We start from the raw sequence: 22,954 nt of genomic DNA, 5'->3' as shown, positions 1-22,954 counted from the left end.
AGCGTGCTTAATGTGTTGGGCTCCGATGGAACATGTGATGGTGGGGCATCCTGGTTTCTTCTTCTTCTCCAGGAGAGGGTTGAGTATAGCTGTGCTACACTCATCTGTAAGCTGCACGACCTCGGTGGGCGGCAGGACCCTCTTGTTGCCAAGGATATCCTTGAGATACTTGGCATACGTGGGAACCTGCATAGTACCAAGATGTGGTATGTTGCCATAAAGTTTCTTGATTACCTCAACGAATTTGCCGAATTGCTCGTCGGCCACCGGCCTCCTTTTCTGCTCTAGAAACTAGAAGGCGGTTGTATCGTGACAGTTCTGTGAAGTTCTAGGGGGTTCCACGGGGTCTTCCTGGGTAGCAATGGTGTTGGATTCTTTGGCCTCCTCCAACACCTCGTCTTCAGCATCGGTATTCCTGGCGGTTACGGTCTTCCACCATGCACCTACATCATGTGGAAGATGTGGTCTCTGTGTGGATTGTCTTGCCTACACAGTTACCACATTCACATTTTCTTTCGGGTTCACTCCCGGTTGCTCGGGAAGCTCCCCCGTTTTAGGGACACGACAGAATGAGGCCAGCTGAGTTACTTTAGTTTTTATCAATTCATTGAAACTCAACTAATTTTTAATAACAGAGTCAAAACCCTCTAGTTGCATAGCCAAAGACTCAGGAATTTTATCATTAGCAAGAAACTTCTCACTAATGTTGTCATTGATTTGTTTTTGGCCATTCATGAAGTCTTTAAGCGAGGGCTGAAAACTGTTAGTAAAATTGTTACCTTGCTGTTGGCCGAACGGGAGGTCGGGCTTAGAATTCCAACCTTGCTGAGGACAGCGGTCTGTGTCTTTGGGAGTGTCGTTCCCAATGGATTTCTCGTCCTCTTGAGTGAACGGGCAAGATTTGCCCGAGTGTCCAGTATTGCCTCATTTCTCACATGTCATCTGAAACTCAGTCTGGTTAACCTCCTGGTGTGGAGATTCTAGCTTTTTCATGAGAAGATCCATCTGCCAGCCTATCGACACTGTCAATTTCATGTATTCCTTTTGCATGGGCCGGCTGCCTATCTGCCTTCCAACTCTGGTTGGAAACAACCTTGTTGATGAGCACTCTAGCTCCTGCAACATCGAGGTAAAGGAATGCTCCTCCCGCTGCTGCGTCCAAGTGATCTTGCGATCGCTGGTTCAAGCCATGGAAGAAGTTCTGAATGATAAGTCATTCTTCCATGCCGTGGTGTGGGCATGCTGCAATGTATTCTTGAAGACGTTCCCAGGCTTCCGAGACTATCTCATCTTGGAGTTGTTGAAAACTGGAAATCATGTTTCGAAGTGCATTGGTTTTGCCCACCGGAAAGTACTTGACTAGAAAAGCATTGGCGCAAGCATCCCAAGTGTTGAATTCTTACTTGCAGGTGTAGAACCACGTCTTTGATTTCCCAAGCAAAGAGAATGGGAACAGACGAAGGCAAACAGTATCCATCATAGTGCCTCTTGGGTTGATTATGCTGCTCACTTCCAGAAAATTTTGAAGACGAGCGTTGGCATCCTTTGATGCCTTTCCGCAGAAGGGACTTGCTTGGACCATGTTGACAAGATTAGTCTTTATCTCAAGGCCATCAGTGCCTAGGTCATTGGTCAGTCTAGTAGGGATATGGCTATTGGACGGGGCTGAGAATTGATGGGGTGTCTTCTGAGCCATGGGTATTGATGCTGGTGTTGTCAAGCCTTGATCTAGAAAGTTTTTTCTGGTAGGACGACTATGCGTCAAACAATTCACCTAATTCTTCTGGTCTGAGTTGAAGTGATATGGTAGATCGAATCTGGTCTCGCACTGCTCTGCAGAAATCACAGATATCCGAGAGCAATGGTAATCCCACTAAAATTAGCGGTGATAAATTAGTAAATTTTATCAAACTATTCGATGATATCTTTAGCCAATTGCTTCCCCGGCAATGGCGCTAGAAATGCTTGTTGGTGTTTCTTAGGCTCAATAGAATATGGATTCTGCAAGCACACAGAATCACCACTGTAGCACTTCACCTTGCAGTATTCCAGGGTATCGTAATTTTCCTCAGGGAAGCACTATGGTAAAGAGTATCGAAGAATCGAATGAGAAACTTTACTAGAGATATCAACCGACTAACTTAGTGGGGGTAAGCCTGATAGATAGATAAGATAATGGAAACGATGACCGTCTGACACAGGAGACTCTAATCCTTAGAGAGGTAAGCAGCTGGGAGGACAATGAGCGAGAAAGACTCCTAAAACACTTCTAAACTATCGAGCTAGCCTCTCTAGACTAAATCTTGCTCCTAACTAGTTATCGGGAACCTAGAGCTTACTTCGGCGGCCTCAGGGAAGGACTCAGACTGGGGTGACAAGGGAGTCCAACGGCAGTCGGCACTATTGCTATGAAAGCACCCGAACGTGGTGGACTACAAGGGACGGACATGGCTATCACCACCTGCCGCCTACCACAACGGTACCGTGGGGTGGAACACACTTTATAGCTAACACTAAGCTCGGACAGCACGTCCGTACTCGGTGTTAGGATTTCTCTTGATGCGTTCAAGAGAAATCCCCCTCAACCTAGGGACCTAACTTGAGTTCCCTAGTCCGGGCAAGAAAATCCGTAAGGTAAGATCCTAATAAACAAGAAAGATACAAAGCCTAAGCTAAAGGAATTACTTCCGCACACAAGTATGATAACTTGAGAAGATAAATAATGCGGAAAGTAAAGATGACTCAAAAAGATAAAGAAGATAATTGTATTGATAAATGTCAAAGAAAAAGATATAATAGCTTATACTCGACTTCCGATGACGACTCTGGAATCCCGAGACATGCTCGACTCGACTCTAACTCCCAACTACCTGACCTACTCTAGAAACTAAGAATGAGAGAAGAGAACTCCTTTGGTGTGTGTTACAAGTGATGGATGGGGGTTCTATTTATAGCCTTCCAAGGTCGGTTCTGAGCAGGTGAAGCATGTGGCGTCGGTTGGAGGCGGTTGTGACGGTTGAGCTTAACTTCCACGCGAAGCCGGAGCCTGAGTGGCTGCAATGTGGGGCTGGCCGGCCTCTCCTAGGCCGGCCGGCCTAGGAGTGTGGCCATCTAGCAACTGCCTTTGCGTGGACGTCTGTGATTTCCTCCTAGAGTCGGTGTAGCTTGCGTAGCTCGAACGCAGACAAGGCCAGGCCGGCCGGCCTCTCTCCGGCTCGTGCTAGCCCTCCGTTCCACCGACGTTGTGACTTGACGCTTGTGATTACTCCAGGGTGTGGATTGCTGACTTGGATATGGCTTTACGCTGAATGGTGGGTCCTTTGATCCTTGTGCAAGCCTTTCGGTCCATTTGATCAAACCGACATCCAATCCTTGGCTCAGATACACTTGAGTACATGACATCACCCATGGATCAAAGACGTGGCAGTGTGTGTAGGGGTGCCAGGCCGGCCGGCCTAGGATAGGCCTGTCGACCTGGGTTTTTGCCCAAATTTGTCCTCTTTTGGCATGTGTTCTCCTGAAATCAAAACTCATCCAAAACTTGTGGAACTTATTAGAATTAAATAAAATATGTATGGAACATAGTGCAAGACTCAATTTATTCCCGAGAAGTTGACGGTCAAAATGGGAAATAATGGCCGTCAACAACACCTTCCGTCCCTGTGAGGTGAGTCTTTAGAGCCATCCTCTCTGGACTTAGTTCCTCATCCAGCTACGAGATTCACCATCATGCCTTACCGATCGAGTTGAGTGAGACGAACTCTTACCCTTATCCTCGATTACCGATCGATGCCAATCAAGTCAAGTGATTCAAAATTCACATCTTCTTTCTTGATTTTGATTGGTGCCCAATAGAAGTTATGTTCACAATTCATGAACTTCTATTGGAAGCCTAGGATGGATTGCTTTGCCACCATGTTCATCTTTGATGAAGTGTGAAGCTTCCTACCTAAGGAGGGGATGAGTTGAAAGAGACTCATTTCCCCCATGACCCGAACTGAGAATTCTTCATTCGGCCCACAGAGTTACACATCCTCTTTCACTATGGGGCCATGAACATTCTCGAGTTTCTCTATTCAGAGATCAAGCCACTCACTCATTGAGCATGAAGTTCCATTCCGCTTCATTACAAAACCCATGCCCATCCTTGATATCTCTGAGGTCTTTTGTGCCAAGTCGTTGCGAGTCGTACGATCATTTCAGGGTTAACGCCCTTTACGATGGTTGTATTTGGATTTGTATCATAATATCTTTGCAGAGCTCGTAGTAGTGTTTGTGCACTAACCTTGCAGCTTGAACAACGATAAATCAATAAATGGTGGTGAAGCTGGGAGCTACATCACCATTGATAGCTGCAGGATGAACCCCCCTGGTCGAGCTTGCGACTATAAACAAAACACTGCAGGGAGATAGCCCGGATTATCTTAAAAAAAATCTTTCTTCTAAACAATAAATGCAAGATCATGTTTTTAAGCATAGTATGCACCTTCGGGTATTCTTGGTCCTAACCATTTGAGGTGACGATTAAGAAGAATAGGGGACATATGATGCCCGAGAACATGAGGACTGCATCAGGTGAACACTTTGATGCTCTTTGGAGTTGGAACACACTCAAAAGGAGACCCGGATTGCACACTTGACTTTCACACAAAAGTCCAAGTGTGGGTGAAATCGTTGAGCATCACACTGCAAGTTCCGGCCATCCAAAGGAGTATCCTTATTTCAAGAAGGTGTCAGCCCTAGCTTGCCTGAAAAAATGAGAGGTCAAAAAAAGGGGGAAAAGGAGAGAGATAAAAAAAAATAAAAAATAAAAAAGAGAAAGAAATAAAAGAGAGAGATTTAAAAAAATAGAGAGAAAGAGAGAAAGGAAGAAGGAAAGAGTGAAGAGCGAGCCGGCAATCTTCACATAAAACTTCATTCGGTCCTGGCTCCACACAACTTCACTCAACCAGCTCATGCACATATACAATCAAGAGGATGGTCCTTTTCCTTTCCAGGCCTTTGCTACAATCAAAAGCTTGCAACCATTGACTGCAAAGATTCTAAGGTAGGAGATGTGTGGACGTCAATGGTTGCAAGCTTTCTGGACTTAAAACTCATGACCTCCATGTAATCTTGCAAAACTTTTGCCCTTAGTGGTGCGCAACATATTGCCTGAAGATGTGGTGATCCCAGTGATCGAGCTGAGTAGGTTCTTTAATGCACTATGTGCAAAGGAGTTGGAAAAATTAGAAATTGAAAAACTAAGCACTTCGATAAGGGAGACACTTTGTCGGCTAGAGACACTTTGAAATTAAATAGTGGTATAGGTAGGCAGTTGGCCAAAGAGGGCCTAGTTTTACAATGAATTGAGTTATAGCACTTGGACCTGAGCTTATCCAAATAAAGTATTCCATATTTTTATGACTTGACAATTAGTTATATAATAATGTTACTTTAATGGATATATTACTGATGGAGAATTATCTTGCTTTTGTGACTTGAGAATTAGTTTTACAATGATCTGAGTTATAATGTTTTTATTTCTTGATAATTCTCCAAACACTTGTAGCTTATAAATACTGGCGTATGCTATAATCATCTACGCTGACATTTTTACCTCGCAGAGCTAATTTAACCGGAGAGATGTGGACAGTATATTTTCAGTGCAAGGGGCCTACTGCAGAGCACCCACGCGTCCAGCCAAAATTGGATAAGGGGGGTATTAATTTTTTGAGCTTGCTAAGTATCAAAGAACAGCTAGGGTATGCTGGGCCGGACTACTTATATATACTACAAGAAGCGATGTGGCACGGATGTAGCAACGCGCGCTGCAGCCTATTGATTATACCCGACATGCTGAACGCATGGTACATGAATATGCCGAAGAAAGGACAATCAGATTAGTACTCTCAAAGGAGCAAGAGACAGCACATCAAGTGAGCATAACACCCCTCAAGAGACCAAGGCAGCAGCCAGAAGATGAAGAGCATCCGTTTATGGACGATCCATTTGATGCATTCAAAGATTGGCTTGCAAACCTGCAAGCGGACAAAGCCACATGTATGACATCTATGTTGTGCATACGAGTTTGTTTTATTATAATCTTAGCAACTTTATATAAACTGCAACTAGACTGGTATATGTTTGTGGTGACTAACAGAATTAAGAGATGACTTTAGGGATGAAACAATCACCATGTACAAGGAATGGCTAAGGCTGAAAGGGCACATACCCAGAATTAGTAACTTTTTTCCCTTTTTCAATCACTTTATTTTTACTACTAACTTTTTTTAACCACAACTTTTAAGAGCATCTCCAGCAGTTTGGCAAATCGAGTTGCCATCTTTGATTTTTGGCAAAAACGTTAAAAATATTCCTCCAACAGTTTGGCAAAAGACTTGGCAATTTTTGGCAACTTGGGAAAAAACAGCCTCCAGCGCGTAAATATACGCGCGGTTGACATCGTGGTTTCTAGTCAGGTGGGAGGTTGAAAAAAAAAATAAATAACAGAGAAGGGTTCCTGATTTAAGTTTTCAAGAGGTGGAAGGGCATAAATATAATTTTATTTCTCTCTCAGGGTTTCTGATGTAAGTTAGATCTGGATTTAGCAAGTGAATTATGCCAAACTGTTGGAGATAAGCTCTTTTTTTACTTGGCATATTTTTTTAGAAGTTGGCAAAACACAAGATATGCCAAGTAAAATATAGCAAACTCTTGGAGATGCTCTAACTTTGTGTGCAGTGACATATGTAGAGAAACGTGACACAGATGGCATTACAAGTGAGGTCGATGAAAGTAATGGTAGTAATGCGACACCAACCTCAAATTGGCCAAGCCATGCAAGGAAGAAAAAGGAAAAGAGAAATGGTTTGTGATCATTCATATATTTTTAATACTGGGTTTACCTATCCAAATTTTGAATTGGCACAACTCAAGTTCTTGTGTTTTTTGCAAGGAGATGGCTCCAATGAATGCAAGAAAAGAGCGTGGCACTGTTAAAGGATCAGCAGCAGCCACCAAGTGAGTCAAGGATCGCACTCAGAAACTACCAATCGAATTTTCATCAAGGCTTGAAGGTCCGGTTGGACCGAACTACCGTACATTTGTCGATGAGGTTGCACTGTTTACAAGAAAAAAGGCCCCACTACTTGGAGTAAACAGTTGGAAGGACATAAAGGAAAATGTCAAAAATGTTATTGCAGAAGAGATACTGGTACGCTGCATACTATTTTTTGTTCCTAACCATGTGATGCATAAAACTAATCATGATGAACCATTTCTTGTTTTGTAACTATAAACAGACTGTTGAACTTCGTCAACATTGCCACTGAGGATGAAGCAAAAGAAAAAATATGGAACATTGCCAAAGAGCGATACAAAGGATGGCGATCAGCTTTGAGCGCCACTTACAAGGCTTATAACAATTATGGTGAGAGAATTCGAAACAGCCTGAAGAACTACACCTTTTTGAGTGGCACTACTTGTTACTGTATTTTGGATCTGATGGATTCAAGGTTAATTCTAAAAAAATCTACATGGTCAAACAAACTTTATCAACCAAAATTGCATTGTTACACTCCATTGGTTGTCATCTTGCAGAAGGTTAGTAGCCAGAACTCCAACAACCGTCAGCAGCAAAAAACCAAGCATCTGATGGGTTTAAAAAATTTCTCATAGTGTAGCTATGAGCAGGTAATCATTACGTACAGTAATCTGAACCTTTCCTTGTATGCAGCAATTATGTGTTGAATTGTTTCTTTGGCTCATAGAGAGACGAAGAAACTGGTGAGGAGCCAAGCGATCTTTTTCTTTGGAAGACCACTCACACAAAACAGGGCAAATGGTCAAATTCTTTGTCAGCTGAAGTATATGTGAGTAAATCTTTTGTCAAGCCTTTTTTTCTAGCTGCTGGTTATATCAAGCAACTCTAACAGATTATGTTATTTTATTTAGCATAATGCAGCCTATAAAATGTGTGAGATTGAGTCAGAACCTAATAGACAAATGCTTAAAACATCTGAGGAAAACATGATTTTCCAGTCATCGTACAAAGAAACCACACAAATCAAATCATCCAAAGTACATGGGCAAGGATACATGGCAAAGAATAGAACGCGAAGGGAACTTATGAAGGAGAACATTGAAGTACTTGCGTGTGCTGAAGCAGCAGCCAAAGAGAAGAGTCTTGCTTTTGAAGTTGAGATTGTGAAGCTAAAAGAACAGTGTGCACACGAAGCTGCTGAAAGGGAAAGGGAGAAAGAAGAAAATAGGAGAAAGATGCAAGAGGATCTGGAAAATGCTAATATAGCACTCAAAGAAGAACTGAAGCAGGAATTTCAGAGTATGCTAGCGCAGCAGAAAGAAGCTACTCTAAATCAGGTAAAATTTTCGAATAATGTGGTCTTGGTCTTCCAGTTATTATACAATGTGGTCTTGATCATTCATTTATTCAGTACCATGCTTGTTTATGCTAGCTTCCTATATAGATGCTTTTTATGCTAGCTTCCAGTATAACATGCAGTCTTGCATGGAAAAGAATGGTTAATCTTTATGTTCTGTTAAACATTGACTACCATATTTGGGCGAGGAAGATGAACTTGAGTCGAGGATGACTCGAATGCAAGAAGGGGAGGATGATGAGGACATCCCTTCCAACGATACATTCATGCCTACTACGCAGCAAGGACCAATGACAAGAGCTCGTGCACGATAGCTAAATTATCAGGTAAACTCGTTCCTCGCTATCCATAAACCTTCATCTCAGGATTGGATGCTACTAAATCATTGTGATGATTTTATTATTATTAGAAATGGTGAAGAGGAAGCTAATGGGTCAACCGATCAATTTGGACATCAAGATTACACAAGGAATCACAAGATCAGACACCAAGTTCAGACTTCAAGTTTGTACAGCCAGAAAACATCAAATTTATTTGGCAATATTTCTCGACTCCGGATGTTGTTTGAGGCATATGAGTACTCATTGGAAAGATCTTGAAGTCTACTTTCAAATGGATCCAACCCCACTGCAAAATTCCACTAGAGACGTTCTCAATCGACCAGAAGACGTTCAGACCTCTAGTCTTGGGCTGACAGCCTTGTAACTTGTTTGGCCCACTAGGGGCCCATATTGTGTTAGGGTTTCCACCTCCCCACGCCTCTTGGCTGCCTCCTATCTATAAATAGAGGTTCCAGCCACCAGGAGGAAGGGTGGGTTTTGTTTAGATCCAAGTTTAGCTACTGCTACTTCCTAGTGAACGCGTGCGTTGATTAGACCACCTGTTTGCTTGATTCAGAACCCCAAACTTGTGTGTATCAGATTCATCCTTTGGGCAAGGTCTGTGTGATATTTGCTTGTCCACTTGTTCTTGCTTGTTTTTCGATTTGCTTGCAGGTTCAAGGTTGTTCTTGGCACAACAAGAACAACACAAATTGGAGGCGGTGTAACTGTCATTAAGGCACAGTGCAGCCCTTGTGGTGTTGTAGTCGGGCAGCACAATGTCGATCCTCCTCAAATTGAGTTATCCCCCACTCTCATCGAAAGATCGGGAGCAAACCCCAGCGGGTTCCATCACCGCCAGCCATAAAAGTTTCTCGTGGAATTAATCATGTGGGACCACAACTTTTTATTTTTGGGAGTAACAATAGGGAACTATTGGATATGGACCTTTTTTGTCTCCTTATATCTATTTGGGGAGTTGACAAACAACAAATTTTGGAAAGAAAATATTGGGTAGTGTTGGAGATACTCTAACATGTTACTTGCAGCCCATCTATCTATGAATACCCCTTCATATATTGCAGCCCAGCAATACTATGAAGGGAGTATGCATAGATGGGCCGGCCCAAATTTGATGATTGGTTGACGAGTTCCAGTAGCCCAGCAGCGCTTTGCTGCTAACTGTCAGATGTAATCAATCTCAATTGTGCCGCAAGTCGTTGACATACTGTGACGAACATGACCCCGTTTAGTCAGAAAATATATATATATCTTTAGGAAGAAATTTTTTTACTCATCTTCCAATGTTTGAGATCCGTGCGAGTGGAATGAGTGAACCAGATGAAATCACTAGAAATTGGAAACCAATTCATCGTAGGGTTGTCTTGTGGGTGGAGAAGCAAGACACATGTCAGCCTGCAGTTGGTTGCTGCGGAGGACTGACGGATGGACCTCTTTCGTATATGAAATTTTGATTGCATTTTTCTCTCAAACTATAGATGCATTTTGTATTCCGTTTGAACCAAGGTGTTACTTACAATTTGTGCAGCAGAATAAGATCAAACATGGATATATTCATAATTTTTTATTCTTTTTCATAAAGCAACATTTGAAATATACTAACTCAACATCTTGATGTACATGTTTCAACATCTTTGATGTAGTGCTTCAATATTTTCATTTAAATTGTTGAACTAATTTATTGGAATTGTTGAACTAAATTAAAAGAATGTTAGATCTAGTATGTTAAAATGTTGACAATTATTTAGCAAAACAATAAGTTACTCAAGCAAAAAAAAACAGAAATAACATACTTGATTACTTTACCCTCTCCTGCAATCATATCCTTCGTCACATAGCAGGTCAGCTACAGCGGCAAGCTGCTGGCTTCCATTTGCGATCTTCTTATTCCATAGAAGAGCGGGCCGACTATAAGTGGGCCGTAGCAGGCCGTGCGATACATAGCCAATGTATCTTCTAGAATATAGATAGGAGCCCCCGTTTAAGTTATTCCTTGTGATTTTGGTGATCGAATGACAACGCAATCAATGAGACTTACAAGTTTGTCAAGTGAATCTCTCTATATTCCAAGAATGAAGTAAAAAGCCCTAGCAAAATAAAATACGAAGAAAGAACTAAAAAAAACATTGAATTGGACGAATTCTACATAAATCAGCAGCACCATAAACCGACGCATAGGCCTCGGAGCAATCCAATGTGCGTTTGGGTAGGAGTCATGTGAAGAAAACTTAACTTCACTGGTTTAACTGATGGGTCCACAACATGCATCAATGTATTCATCATACTATTACTCAGAGAGCATGTCAAGCAACAAGGGGCCAAGTCTTCAGGACCGGTTAAACTGATGAAGCGTCGGAGCAATGAGGTCAGCACTGCAAGGAGCCAAGGAGAAAGATCTTCAGCACCGGTGACTACTACATCAGCTGCAAGGCATGTCAGAGGATCCAACGGCTAGTTTCGGCCCGTGTGTGACCGGTTAAACCAACGGTACCCACCGGTTTAACCGATGTCTTCGGAAAAAAGCATAACTGATAGCAATGGCTCCATGGACTTGGTGGCCTATATATAGGCCATCTCTTAGCCATTTTGAGTTTGATGAGTCTAGAGGAACGCTATACACATTAAAAAAACATCTCCAAGCCATCCAAAAGCATATTGATCAAATTCTTAGGTTTAGCACAAACTTTATGGTGACAGTGCTAGGCTAGCTCAAGTTTAGTGTGAGAGAAAAATGGTGTGCTTTGTGTGCTGTGCTTGAGAGCATCTCAAACTTGTATTTCAATCTTGAGAGCATCTCAAACTTGTATTTCAATGTGTCGGCTCCTTGGAGCTTTGTGGCCTTCCGCCTACGTCTTTGACCCTCTAGTTTGGTGTGGAGAGTGTGGGGATGTGGAGAGCCTCTTCCTTTCTCGAGAACTCCTTATTGAAAAGCGGGATCAAGACGACTGTGGTGACTTGGTGGTAAGCCTTTGTGGCAAGTCAAAGTGTCCTCAGAAGAGATTTGATTACCGAGAAGCGATACTCTTAGTGAATGCTTCAACAAAGTGGAGTAGAATTGGCTTTGTGCTAACCGAACTACGGGATAAATCTCGCGTCAAGAGTTGCTTCCTCTCATCCCTATTTAAGTTTTCGCATTTCATATTCCAACTTGTGTGCATTTATTTTTTAGAGTAGATTAAGTTAGGATTGCCTATAGGTTGTATTACTTTTTGGGAACGAGGGTTTTACATTAGAAGAACCGTTGCACATTTAGATAGCATGTTTAATTTATATTTATGTGCAAAATAATTGGAGTCTTAGGTTAAAGTTTTAAATTGCCTAATTCACCTTCTCCCCCTGTTAGGCTACGAGCACCTGATCACTTTCACACACTGATACAAAAGAATATATAGTTAAATGCAAGGGTGAAACTATATACAGATTAGCGGGTGCTAATGCACTCTTGTTGTTCGATTGTGCGTACCATGCCGACTCTTTTAACCTGACACTACCAGGTCCCAAGTTGATGTCGCTTGAGAAGTCAGCACTTTCAAGCGAGATACGAATAGCTAGCATGGGACAAGCGGCACACTGCCACGCACCACCAAGCAGCATCAGTGACATCTAGTGAACTTCAAAGGCTTCTGGTTACAAGGGGTCCTCGAGGATGTTCTTGCTCTGACTGGTCACCAATCCTAAACCAACCCTTACCCAAGTGTGCCATGTTCCGTTCCTGCCATCCAGGGTCTGCATTAGAAGAACATAAAGCATATGAGAGTATGTGTCATCATGTAGCAGTGAGGGTGGTAAAGAGCCTTAGAATTTGTCTTAGAGAATTTAAGAGAAGGATCTTAAAAGGGTCGAGCTCTAATCATATACAATTTTGGACTAAAAAAATTAAGAGTCATATTAATATCTGAAGAGACCATTAGAGTCATAACCCATTACCACCCCTATTTATTAGTATTACACATGCACAAATATAGGGCGAGGGAGGGGAGAGAGAGCATACGGAATTCGCATGTGGCCGGTAATAGCTGAGGCATGACTGAAGTTGACGTCTCACTACTAGAAAACGGGCCTTGGGCACCGGCTGAGAAAGGCCAAAGGCACCGGTTTCCAACCGGTGCCCCGCAACCGCGACCATTGGCCTCTACTTAAGACACTGGGTTTTTTAACCGGTGCCTTAGGCCTCCATTGGTACCGGTTGGAAATACCAGCCGGTACCAAAGAGGCTGCCTCGCTGACGTAAGGTGGCAGCCCCTTTGGTACCGGTTGGTATTTCCAACCGGTACCAATGACATTTTCCCTTTTTTTCCCAAATCCAGTTTTGTTTGTTCTATTTATTACTGTTTATTCTTTTATAATTGCTAAACGCACTCAAACTCTACAGTACTCTACGTTCATTGGTTGTTCGTGTTCATTTTCAGAGAATATTTGAAACTAACTAAAAGTGAAATGCGAGCATATAATTAAGCTAATTACATGAACTAATATATTTACAAATTTACAAACATCAAGGCATAATGTTTAAAAATATTTACAAATGTACAAGTCATGTTAGCCGTCCAACTACTAGTCCCCTCAGGATGTCGATGAAAGTCCTCTATCGATGTGACCGTTGTGGTAGAACTCGCCTCTAGGATCCAAGATCTCGTTCAAAATGAATCCGGCGAGCTGCTCGCACACGGCGTTGATCCGATTAGTAGAGTAACATTCATCCCCCATTTGAGACATCTATCATTTAGGAAAAAAGCATTAACATTCTGTGTGTTAGTACAATTATGAAAATATACTAGTGAACGGTTTGGACATACTCTCGTTTCTTCATCAGTAGCCTTCCCGCATGGAGTCATGATGTGCAAGTAGTCGCATATGTAGTACCCGCACCAATCAGTTCCTTGTTGTTGTCTCGCACACTTAAGGAGAAACAAATAAATTACTCAATTTAGAACAATTTGGGATTATATACTTAACTAGACAAATCTTTATGAATGACCATACCGGATAATCCATGTTAATGTTCAGTTCGGGCCTCCATTGACCACGTCCTTTGTTATTTTTCACAAATTTTTTCCAAACCCTACACCCAAAGTTAAGTTTGATATTCAGGAATTGTTATTAACAGAAAAAAGATTTGATTGTGCAAACTGAACTTACCTGTTCAAGGGGTCTATGATATGTTGGATTGCGGAATATGGATTTCTCATTGAGTCAAAGACTATAAGATTGCCGGTCTCTACGAAAAGTATGAGTAAAATCCAATGATAACTGCAGATATAGATAGGATATATACATAATTGTATTAGACAACTTAGTATTTATTTAGTAATATAACAGAGATTTGAGTCGATCAAGGCTGGTATGAATATATAGGATTTGTAACTTTGCCTAGTCAACGAATCGTACATGTTTTCACATGTTTCCTTGTAACTTTCGTTGATCAATTTCTAATTGACTAGCAAAGGAGACATGAAGCCGATCTGATGGTGCCATCCATGTTTTCGGCTTCTTTGGATCTCCTGTCTAAATGATGCAATACAAATTTTATAATGCACACATATAATTATGTTCTTGTTAACAAAAAGTATTAATGTAGAGGTATGTGATACTTACATAACCCAAATGGTGATGATAGAGGCGTCGAGGGCTTTGTCGATGGTAAATGTGATATAAATTTTGGAAGTACACCCAGATGTCGTCCTCCCCGCGGAAGAAATCATGGTCACGATACTTGACTCCAAACATTTTTCCTTCGTCTTTCGCATTCGCAGGTACCATCTATGCAAATTGAACATCTGCGTGCCTAGACTTTTCTCCTCTTCCTCAGTGACAAACGGTTTTCCATGCTGGAATGGAGTAATAGTGCGAGCGACAGAGATTTTTGCCTCCACATGCCCCGTTGCCTCCTCTAGCGTTAATCCAGTTTCAGAAAGAAATATTGCGGCCTGTAGGTCCGCCTAGAGTTGTACATCCGTCGGGTGTAGGAGTGGCAACCCTGGCACCCGGAGGGGCTCGAGTTCTTTTTGTTGTGTGCCAAGCTGAGGAATGGTCTTGCCACATTTTTTCTTCAGATTTCTCACCTTGTGTGCCTTTGTCAGAGTACGATCATAGTCCGAGGGTAAGCTTTTCGGTTTTGGTGGGTTGTCTAGGTTTGCGAGAAGCTTTTTCCCTAGTTCTAGAGGTACCTTTTCCCGAGGCGGGGGGACTTTAGGCTTCAATTGTTCTTTTATATATCGAGCAGTCTCCTCTTCCAACTCCTCAGCGGTTTTCTCGTAGGTTAATTGTCTTTTGACCATTTTCTGCTTCTTCTTTGAGGGTCCAGCCGCTGGGAGGGATGCTGTCTTTTTCTTTCCCTTTTCTAGTGTAGGAGGAGTTGGAGTACTCGTGGCCCTTTGCGCCGGCGGAGACGGTGGTGAAGGAGGTGGTAGTGGGGACGGCGGTGAGGTAGGCCGCGGAGACTGGCGATCGGTCTGCACGGGAGCCGTTGTGCTTGCAGTAAGTTTGATGTCGGCCTTGCGCCATAGAACGACCCCGTGCAGTGCGTCTCCCAATGTCTTCTCTCCATCCCCTCCAACGAAGTCGAGCTCAAGATCCTCATTGTTTCCAACTATCTGCTCGACTGTGACGGAGGTGTAGCCAGGAGGTATCGGCCTTCCATGAATTGTAGTAGAAGGATTCAGGGGCAGGGTTGACCCGTATGCGACATGAATGGATATATTTCTTGCTCGCACATGAAGCTCGCACGGTGTCGGCATGGTGACATCATCCACTAGATACCTCTGGTCATCTACCGCCATTGGCTCAATCTGGGGTTGCTGTTCCGCTTGTATGTAGGGCGCCGCCGTGGATGCACAGCTGCTGCGTCGCTGAGAGGCCGGGCTTATCACAACATCCGGGTGCGACCGAGCAGTGCCCCTTTGGCTCAGAGCTAGCTGCACCGCCTCATTGACCCTGGCGTCCATCTGAAATTCCAAGGACGCAACCTTCTCGTTCATCTTTTCTTCTATGGCACGAAGTTTCTCTTCCTGTTCGGCTTTGCTCTTCCGGTGAGTCTTGTAAGAGGGATCTCCGGCCCAAGCAACTTTCCATGAGACCACGCCGATGCCGCGGGCTCGTCCAGGGTGTTCCGTATTCTTTAATGCCCTTGTCAGCTCATCATTCTCCCTTTGAGGATGGAATGTTCCTTGTTGAGTCTCATCTATTGCAGCAACTAGATCGCTGGACACTTCTTGCATATGCTCGGGCACGACCAAACTTCCATCCAACTGGTTTAGTGTCACACCATTAGCAAATAACCACCACTTGGATCTATCCGGCCAATCCCAAGTCGTTGGTCTGATGCCTCTATCTATAAGGTCCTGCTCCATCTTCTGCCATTTTTTAACTGACTTCTTGTACCCGCCAGCCCCAAGGTGGTGGTTGTACTTCTTATTTGCAGCATTCACCTTGGCTTGTTCGGATGTTTTTTGGGCTTCCTCTGATAGTTTGTATTGTTTGAACTCCTCCCAGTATGGTTTAACCTGAGGAAGATCGTCCCAGTTCGGCTCCTTATCCTTCTTGATGTAATTGGTGCACAACTTCTTCTTGAAAGTTGCAAAGGCAAGGGCCATCTTTCTCAAGGCACATTTCTTCACAAGTTCTTGGTCAACTCCTTCAGAAAGAGTGAACATATCCTTGAGTTCTGCCCATAGCATTTCCTTCTGATGTGCAGGCACGGCGTGTTGCTGTTCTTCGGGTTTGGTCGTTTTCCATAGTCTTGTGGTGATCGGAATTCTTGCCCTAACAATAACCCCACATTGGTTGACAAATATTGTGCTAGCATCCTCTGGAGCACTTGGATAGCCCTCTGCGTCCACTTCTCTGACGACCTGTCTTCCCTCCATTTTCTTGGTTGGACGGCGTCTCCCTTTTGACTGGCTCAACGAAGTCGATGCGGAGGTCGACTAAATTACAGAAAAGATATGTTAATCACAAAACTAATCTACTGAAGACACCATGCATATAGTTTTAAGATTCGTACTGGAACATGCTGCTGTTGATTGGGCGGCGGCGCAAAGTCATCATCTTCTTCATCGGCATCTCCAGACATATTCAGGAACGAATCAGCTGTCCGAGCATCTTCTTCAGCGATTGGCTGGGTGGTGTTGGTCCTCGTATCTTCGTTTATTGCGTCCAACATGTATTGCCCGGCGGCCTGCTCATCACCGAAGGGGTCCATCCTTAACTGAAACCGTAAAAATGTGTTAGAGTATGTGTCCATCCTTAAATGAAGCAGGAGAATTCAATTCTTTGAACGAATATGTGTGTTTGAGAGAGAGAGAGAGAGTGTGTGTGTGTGTGTGTATGTTAGAGGGACAGAGGAAGAGAGAGAGAGTTAGTGTGTGTGTGTGTGTCTGTGTGTGTTAGTGTGAGTGTGTGTGTGTTAGAGTGTATTAGACAGTGTGTGTGTGTGTGTGTCGTGGAATGGGGTCGAGGAACCGGTTCGAGGAACGGGGTTGAGAGTTGAGGGTCGAGGAACCGGGTCGAGGAACGGGGTTGAGGGTCGAGGTCTAGAGTTGAGGGTCGAGGGATGGCGAATGCATGAGTTAGAGAGCGAATACGAAATTACTCATCGTCGTTACACGAGTTACATGATAAATACATGAGTTACAAAAATACATGATAAATACATAAATACAAGCATTATTCACTCTCTATTTAAATACATGTTATACTTGCCTTCCTCAAACTGCTCCTGCTGCTCAAACTGCTTAGAAGATGGCTGCTCCGGGTACTGGTACTGGGGCTACTGATCAGATGGATCAACGTCTTCTCACGAACACATGGCCAAAAACAATACACAACATAAAAATACATGCAAACAATAGCAAAAACTAAGAAACAGTACAACAATACATGAAAACAGCAACCAAAACTATGCTAGAACTATTCTACGCGTTACAACGATCGCGTGGACAGAAAGAATGCCTAAAACGGAGCTAGAACGTGAAAACTTCGCTTAAAACAAGGTCTAGGGGCTTTTCTGCAAGAAAAACTAAGTTTCTAGGGGTTTTTTCTGCAAAACCAGGGACCTATACATAATTAAAGGGTAGACACGGGGGTTAGGATACAAAAAGACCAGGGGCAACGGTTGGGTGGACCGCGGGTTAAATTTTAAAGAAGATCAGGGTCTAAAACGTAAAAGCAGGGGCGGATTTGGAAATACTTTTCAACTAGCATGGACTGCGGGTTTATTTTGAAGAAGCTGAGGGGCTCTTTAGCAAAACACGTGGGCGCTGACCGTTATCCGCCTGGATTGACTCGGGCTTGGGTGTTTCGGGTCGTTGGATCAAGATCGGGCGGCTGAGGTTGGTTGGGCGCGCGGGGCGGCGGCGCGAGTCGCCGGAGACGACGCTCCCGCGGCGGAGGCTCACCGGAGATGGCCGAACTCGGCCCTCCGGGGGTCAAATCGACCGGGCTTTGGGTCTATGATGGACTACGCGGCATGCGTGATCCACCTATGGCATGTGCGGGGCTAGGGAAGGCTCGGGGCGGCGGGTTCGACGGCGGTGGCAGCTCTGCGCGGCGGCGCTCGCCGGGGCGTACGCGCTGGGCGGCTTTGGGGCTCGCATCCGGGCGCAAAAGGATGGCGGGGGCTTGGGGGACTTACCGAGGCTCGAAATCGAGCAAGGCGGCCGTGCAGGGGCGGTGGCGTCGAAGGCGAGCGGCGAGGGCGGTGCGGTGCCCGTGGACGAGTCGATGCAGGGGTCCTCTGGCACTCTTGCTCCACGGGAAGCTTCGGTGGAGGGGTCAGGGAGGTCGGAATCGCGCCAGCGATGTTGAATTTCACGGGCGGAGCACTTACCGGCAGCTAGAGCGGAGGAGGGGCGGGGGCCACCGGCGTGGGCGGACGACGCCGGACCGAGCGCAGAGAGGAAGAGGCGGCGCGCGTGACAATGTGGCAGCGGCGGCACGACTATGCGACGGTGCGCGCGCGGAGATGGAGGGCGGCGGCGGTCGACCGGAGGAATGGAGGAGCAGTGGAGAATTGGGAGGAAGAAGGCAACGGGTTTATACCCTTGGCCAAAGGTACCGGGTCAAAAATTCAGCCGGTACCTATGTAGGCCTTAGGTACCGGTTGTATCTCCAACCGGTGCCTTAGGCGAGACTTTGGTACCGGTTCTCCGCACACCCGGTGCCTTAGGGCCCAACGGGCGGGAAATGAAAAGCCCCTATGGTACCGGGTGGATTAACAAAACCGGTATCTTAAGCATTTTGCAGTTCACTTTTCAATCTTCTTTGACCCCCTTTGAACGGAATTCGTCAGTATCTCAATGGTAACTCGCGGAAATTTGGGCTTCGCTGGCCACGGTTCGACTCCCGCGCGACGCCCCACTTTTTTTTACCCAAATAGAACCCTAAGGTACCGGTTGGATTTTCCAACCGGTACCAAAGGTTATCTTTTCTTTTCCCCTTTCTTTTTCTCTTGTAAATCTATTAATTGCCTCATAATTCGTAATAAATCTGATATTTGCATAATAAATCTGATAATTGCCTAGAAAATCAGATAATTATCTAATAATTTAAATAATTGTCTAATAGTTAAAATAATTGTCTAATAAATTTGTTATTGGCTCAATAAATTTATTAACTGCCTAGTAAATCATTCAACTAAGAAAATATTAACTATGGTTTTAGGTGCACAATAATAAATCATTTAAATGTACAATAATTTTAATTACTACATAACAAATCATTTAGGTGCATAACTAATTATTTTAATTGCATAATAAATCAAATAATTGCATAAGAAATCTAATAATGTTCACAGAAAATATTACAAGACATGATCATTCAACTAAGGGAATATTAACTATGGTTCGCTTTACAATCGTCCCTTCATTATGATCATGACGTGCGTACGGAGCCTCCTCTTCGGCTCAAAGAATACTTGTGTCAACCTCCACTGCGAACGGAGTCATATCTTCAACCTTATTGTATTCTTCTTCATCTGTGACATCGTCGACTCCCACAATTTTTCTTTTTCCTGCCAGAACAATATGGCGCTTTGCCTCATCTCCGGCACCTACAAAACTTGATTTATTCCTAGACTTGTCCTTTCTCGTTTTGCTAGACATGTCCTGCACATAGAAAACTTGAGTGACATCTTTAGCTAGGACGAATGGTTCGTCTCGATAGCCAAGCTCTTTGAGGTCTACCGTTGTCATTCCGTACTCGTCGATCTCGACACTTTTTCCTGTGAGTTTAACCCATTGACAACGAAATAGAGGTATCTTCAACGGCCCATAGTCGAGTTCCCAGATCTCTTCAATGTAACCAAAATATGAGTTCGTTTGGCCACTAGAGTCGGTGGCATCTATACGGACACCACTATTTTGATTGGTGCTCTTGTTATCTTGGGCTCATGTATAAAATGTGTAACCATTAATTTCATATCCTTGGTACATCAGGATTGAATTTGCCAGACCCCTGGCCAGCCAAGCTAGCTGCTCATGAATTTGATCGTTGGCCATGACTTCCTTCTGCAACCAGGTGGCGAATGTATCGTTATGATGTTTTGTAATCCATGTCTCAGACTTCAAAGGGTATATACTTTGCACAATTTGCATGTGCTCCTCCATGTATGGAGCCACCAAGGCTGATTGTTGCAGAACTGTGAGATGTGCTTTGCTCAATGTGGCATGATCTGTGGCATTTACTGATTTTCTTCCAAGTGTGCCCTTTCCAATCAGCCGCCCCTCATGACGTGATACTGGAATCCCAATTGGGCAGAGTTCTTCCACATAGTCAACACGAAATTCAATGACCTCCTCTGTGACGTAACCCTTCGCAATGCTTCCTTCTAGACGAGCCCGATTACGAATGTATTTCTTTAGTACTGCAAAGTATCGTTCAAAAGGGAACATATTATGAAGGAAAACAGGACCGAGAATACCAATCTCTTTGACCAGGTGAACTAGAAGATGCATCATAATATTGAAGAATGATGGAGGAAATATCATTTCAAGACTGACTAAACTTTGGACAACATCCTCTTGTAGCCTGCTTAAACTCGATGGATCGATTGCCTTCTGAGAAATTGTGTTGAGAAATGCGCATAACTTTATGATTGTTGCTCGAACATTAGATGGTAGAATATCTCTAAGTGCAATTGGAATCAATTGTGTCATTAACACGTGACAGTCATGGGACTTTACGTGTGCGAATTTCTTCTCTTTCAAGTTCAGTAGCCTCTTTATATTCAAAGAGTAGCCTGATGGGACCTTGATACTGTTCAAACAGTCGAACATACTTTGCTTCTCTTCCTTACTAAGAGTGTAGCACGCAGGACCTAGATAATGACGTCCTTTATCCTTTTTTCTGGATGTAGGGCGGCCTGTTGTTTCATACGTTGAAGATCTTGCCGCGCTTCCAATGTATCCTTTGCCTTACCGTATACACCAAGGAAACCTAGAAGGTTCACACAAAGATTTTTTGTTAGGTGCATCACATCAATTGCGTGGCGGACGTCTAAGACTTCCCAATAAGGTAACTCCCAAAAAATACTCTTCTTCTTCCACATAGGTGCACGTCTGTCATCACTCTGCACTGATTTGCTGTTGGGTCCTTTTCCGAATACTACTTTTATATCTTTGACAATTTCAAACACCATTTTCCCACAACGGTGCCTAGGCTTGGTACGATGATCTGCCTTTCCATCGTAGTGAGCATGCCTCCTCCTTAATGGGTGCTTGATCGGAAGAAATCGACGATGACCCATATACACGATCTTCCTACAGTGCTTGAGGTACATGCTGTCGGTTTCTTCTAAACAATGGGTGCATGCCCTATAATCCTTATTGGATTGTCCGGAGAGGTTACTTAGTGCTGGCCAATCGTTGGTGGTTACGAAAAGCAATGCACGCAGGTTAAAATGATCCTCTGCGTGCGCATCCCACATACGAACACCCTCATCTTTCCACAACAATAGAAGATCCTCAATCAGTGGTTTCAGATACACATCTATATCGTTACCGGGTTGCTTCGGGCCGGGGATAAGCACCGGCATCATAATGAATTTCCGCTTCATACACAACCAGGGAGGAAGGTTGTATATACAGAGTGTTACAGGCCAGGTACTATGACCACTACTCTGCTCACCGAAAGGATTCATGCCATCCGTACTTAAGCCGAACCTTATATTCCTCGCTTCATTTGCAAATGTTGGGAATGTTCTGTCCACTTTTCTCCACTGCGACCCATCAGCGGGGTGTCTCAACATATTGTCTTGCTTACGTTCTTCTTTGTGCCATCGCATCAATTTAGCATTCGTTTTGTTCATGAACAAACGTTTCAGACGTGGTATTAGAGGAAAATACCACATCACCTTGGCAGGCACCCTCTTCTTGACACGCATCCCCTCAATGTCGCCTGGATCATCTCGAGGGATCTTATACCGGCATGCGTTGCATACAGGGCATGAATCCAAATTTTCATACTCACCTCAATATAGGATGCAGTCATTAGGACAAGCATGTATCTTCTGTGCCTCTAATCCTAAAGGACAAACAACTTTTTTTGCCTCGTATGTTGTCTCCGGCAAGGTGTTACCCACAGGGAGTAAGTTTTTAATAATTTTCAGCAACTCCTCGAATCCCTTGTCAGACAAACCATTTGATGCCTTCCATTGCAATAATTCCAATATGGTACCCAACTTCTTTTGGTCTTGTTTGCAATCAGGGTACAACAATGTTCTGTAGTCCTCCAACATACGCTTCAGATCTCTCGATTCCTTTTCTGTTTCGCAACCTTCCTCAGCTTCGCGCAGCATCTGACCAAGATCATCTTCTACAACGTATCCTTCAGTATCTTCTTCAGGCTCACCCATTGCAGTGTCGTTGAAAAAGGAATTATAATTGGCTGCAAAGTCAGGAATCATGTCCTCTTCTTCTACATTATTATCCAGCTCATTTCCTCTTTCGCCATGCTTGGTCCAAACATAGTAGTTCGGCATGAAACCACTATTGAACAAGTGACTATGGATGGTTCTTGATGATGAGTAATCCTTCTCATTCTTACAGAATTTGCATGGACAACGAACGAAACCATCATACTTGTGTTTCTCAGCCGCTTCTATGAATTCATGCACGCCATCAATGAACTCCTTTGAATACCGATCGGCCATGTACATCCATTGCCGACTCATCTAGGTCCACAAATACATTAATATACATCATTGTAGTGTACAAATAATACATTCATACTATATTA

The 22,954-nt window shown here is 43.7% G+C and overlaps 1 long non-coding RNA gene and 1 other non-coding gene across 2 annotated transcripts; both read left to right on the top strand.

Moving 5' to 3' along the window:
- Positions 1–1,223: 1,223 nt before the first annotated feature.
- On the top strand, positions 1,224–1,330 carry LOC120668297. The gene has a single exon (XR_005672390.1). It is a non-coding gene; the product is annotated as a small nucleolar RNA R71 (small nucleolar RNA).
- Positions 1,331–7,582: 6,252 nt separating this feature from the next.
- On the top strand, positions 7,583–7,991 carry LOC120666052. Its single transcript, XR_005671526.1, has 3 exons — positions 7,583–7,674; positions 7,752–7,853; positions 7,936–7,991. It is a non-coding gene; the product is annotated as an uncharacterized LOC120666052 (long non-coding RNA).
- The last annotated feature ends 14,963 nt before the right edge of the window (positions 7,992–22,954 follow it).

Source organism: Panicum virgatum, chromosome 3N, assembly GCF_016808335.1.
Source record: "Panicum virgatum strain AP13 chromosome 3N, P.virgatum_v5, whole genome shotgun sequence".
In the NCBI taxonomy this organism is placed as follows: Eukaryota; Viridiplantae; Streptophyta; class Magnoliopsida; order Poales; family Poaceae; genus Panicum; species Panicum virgatum.
Note: the sequence above shows the minus strand (reverse complement) of the source record. Positions and strands in the feature narration are given on the sequence as shown.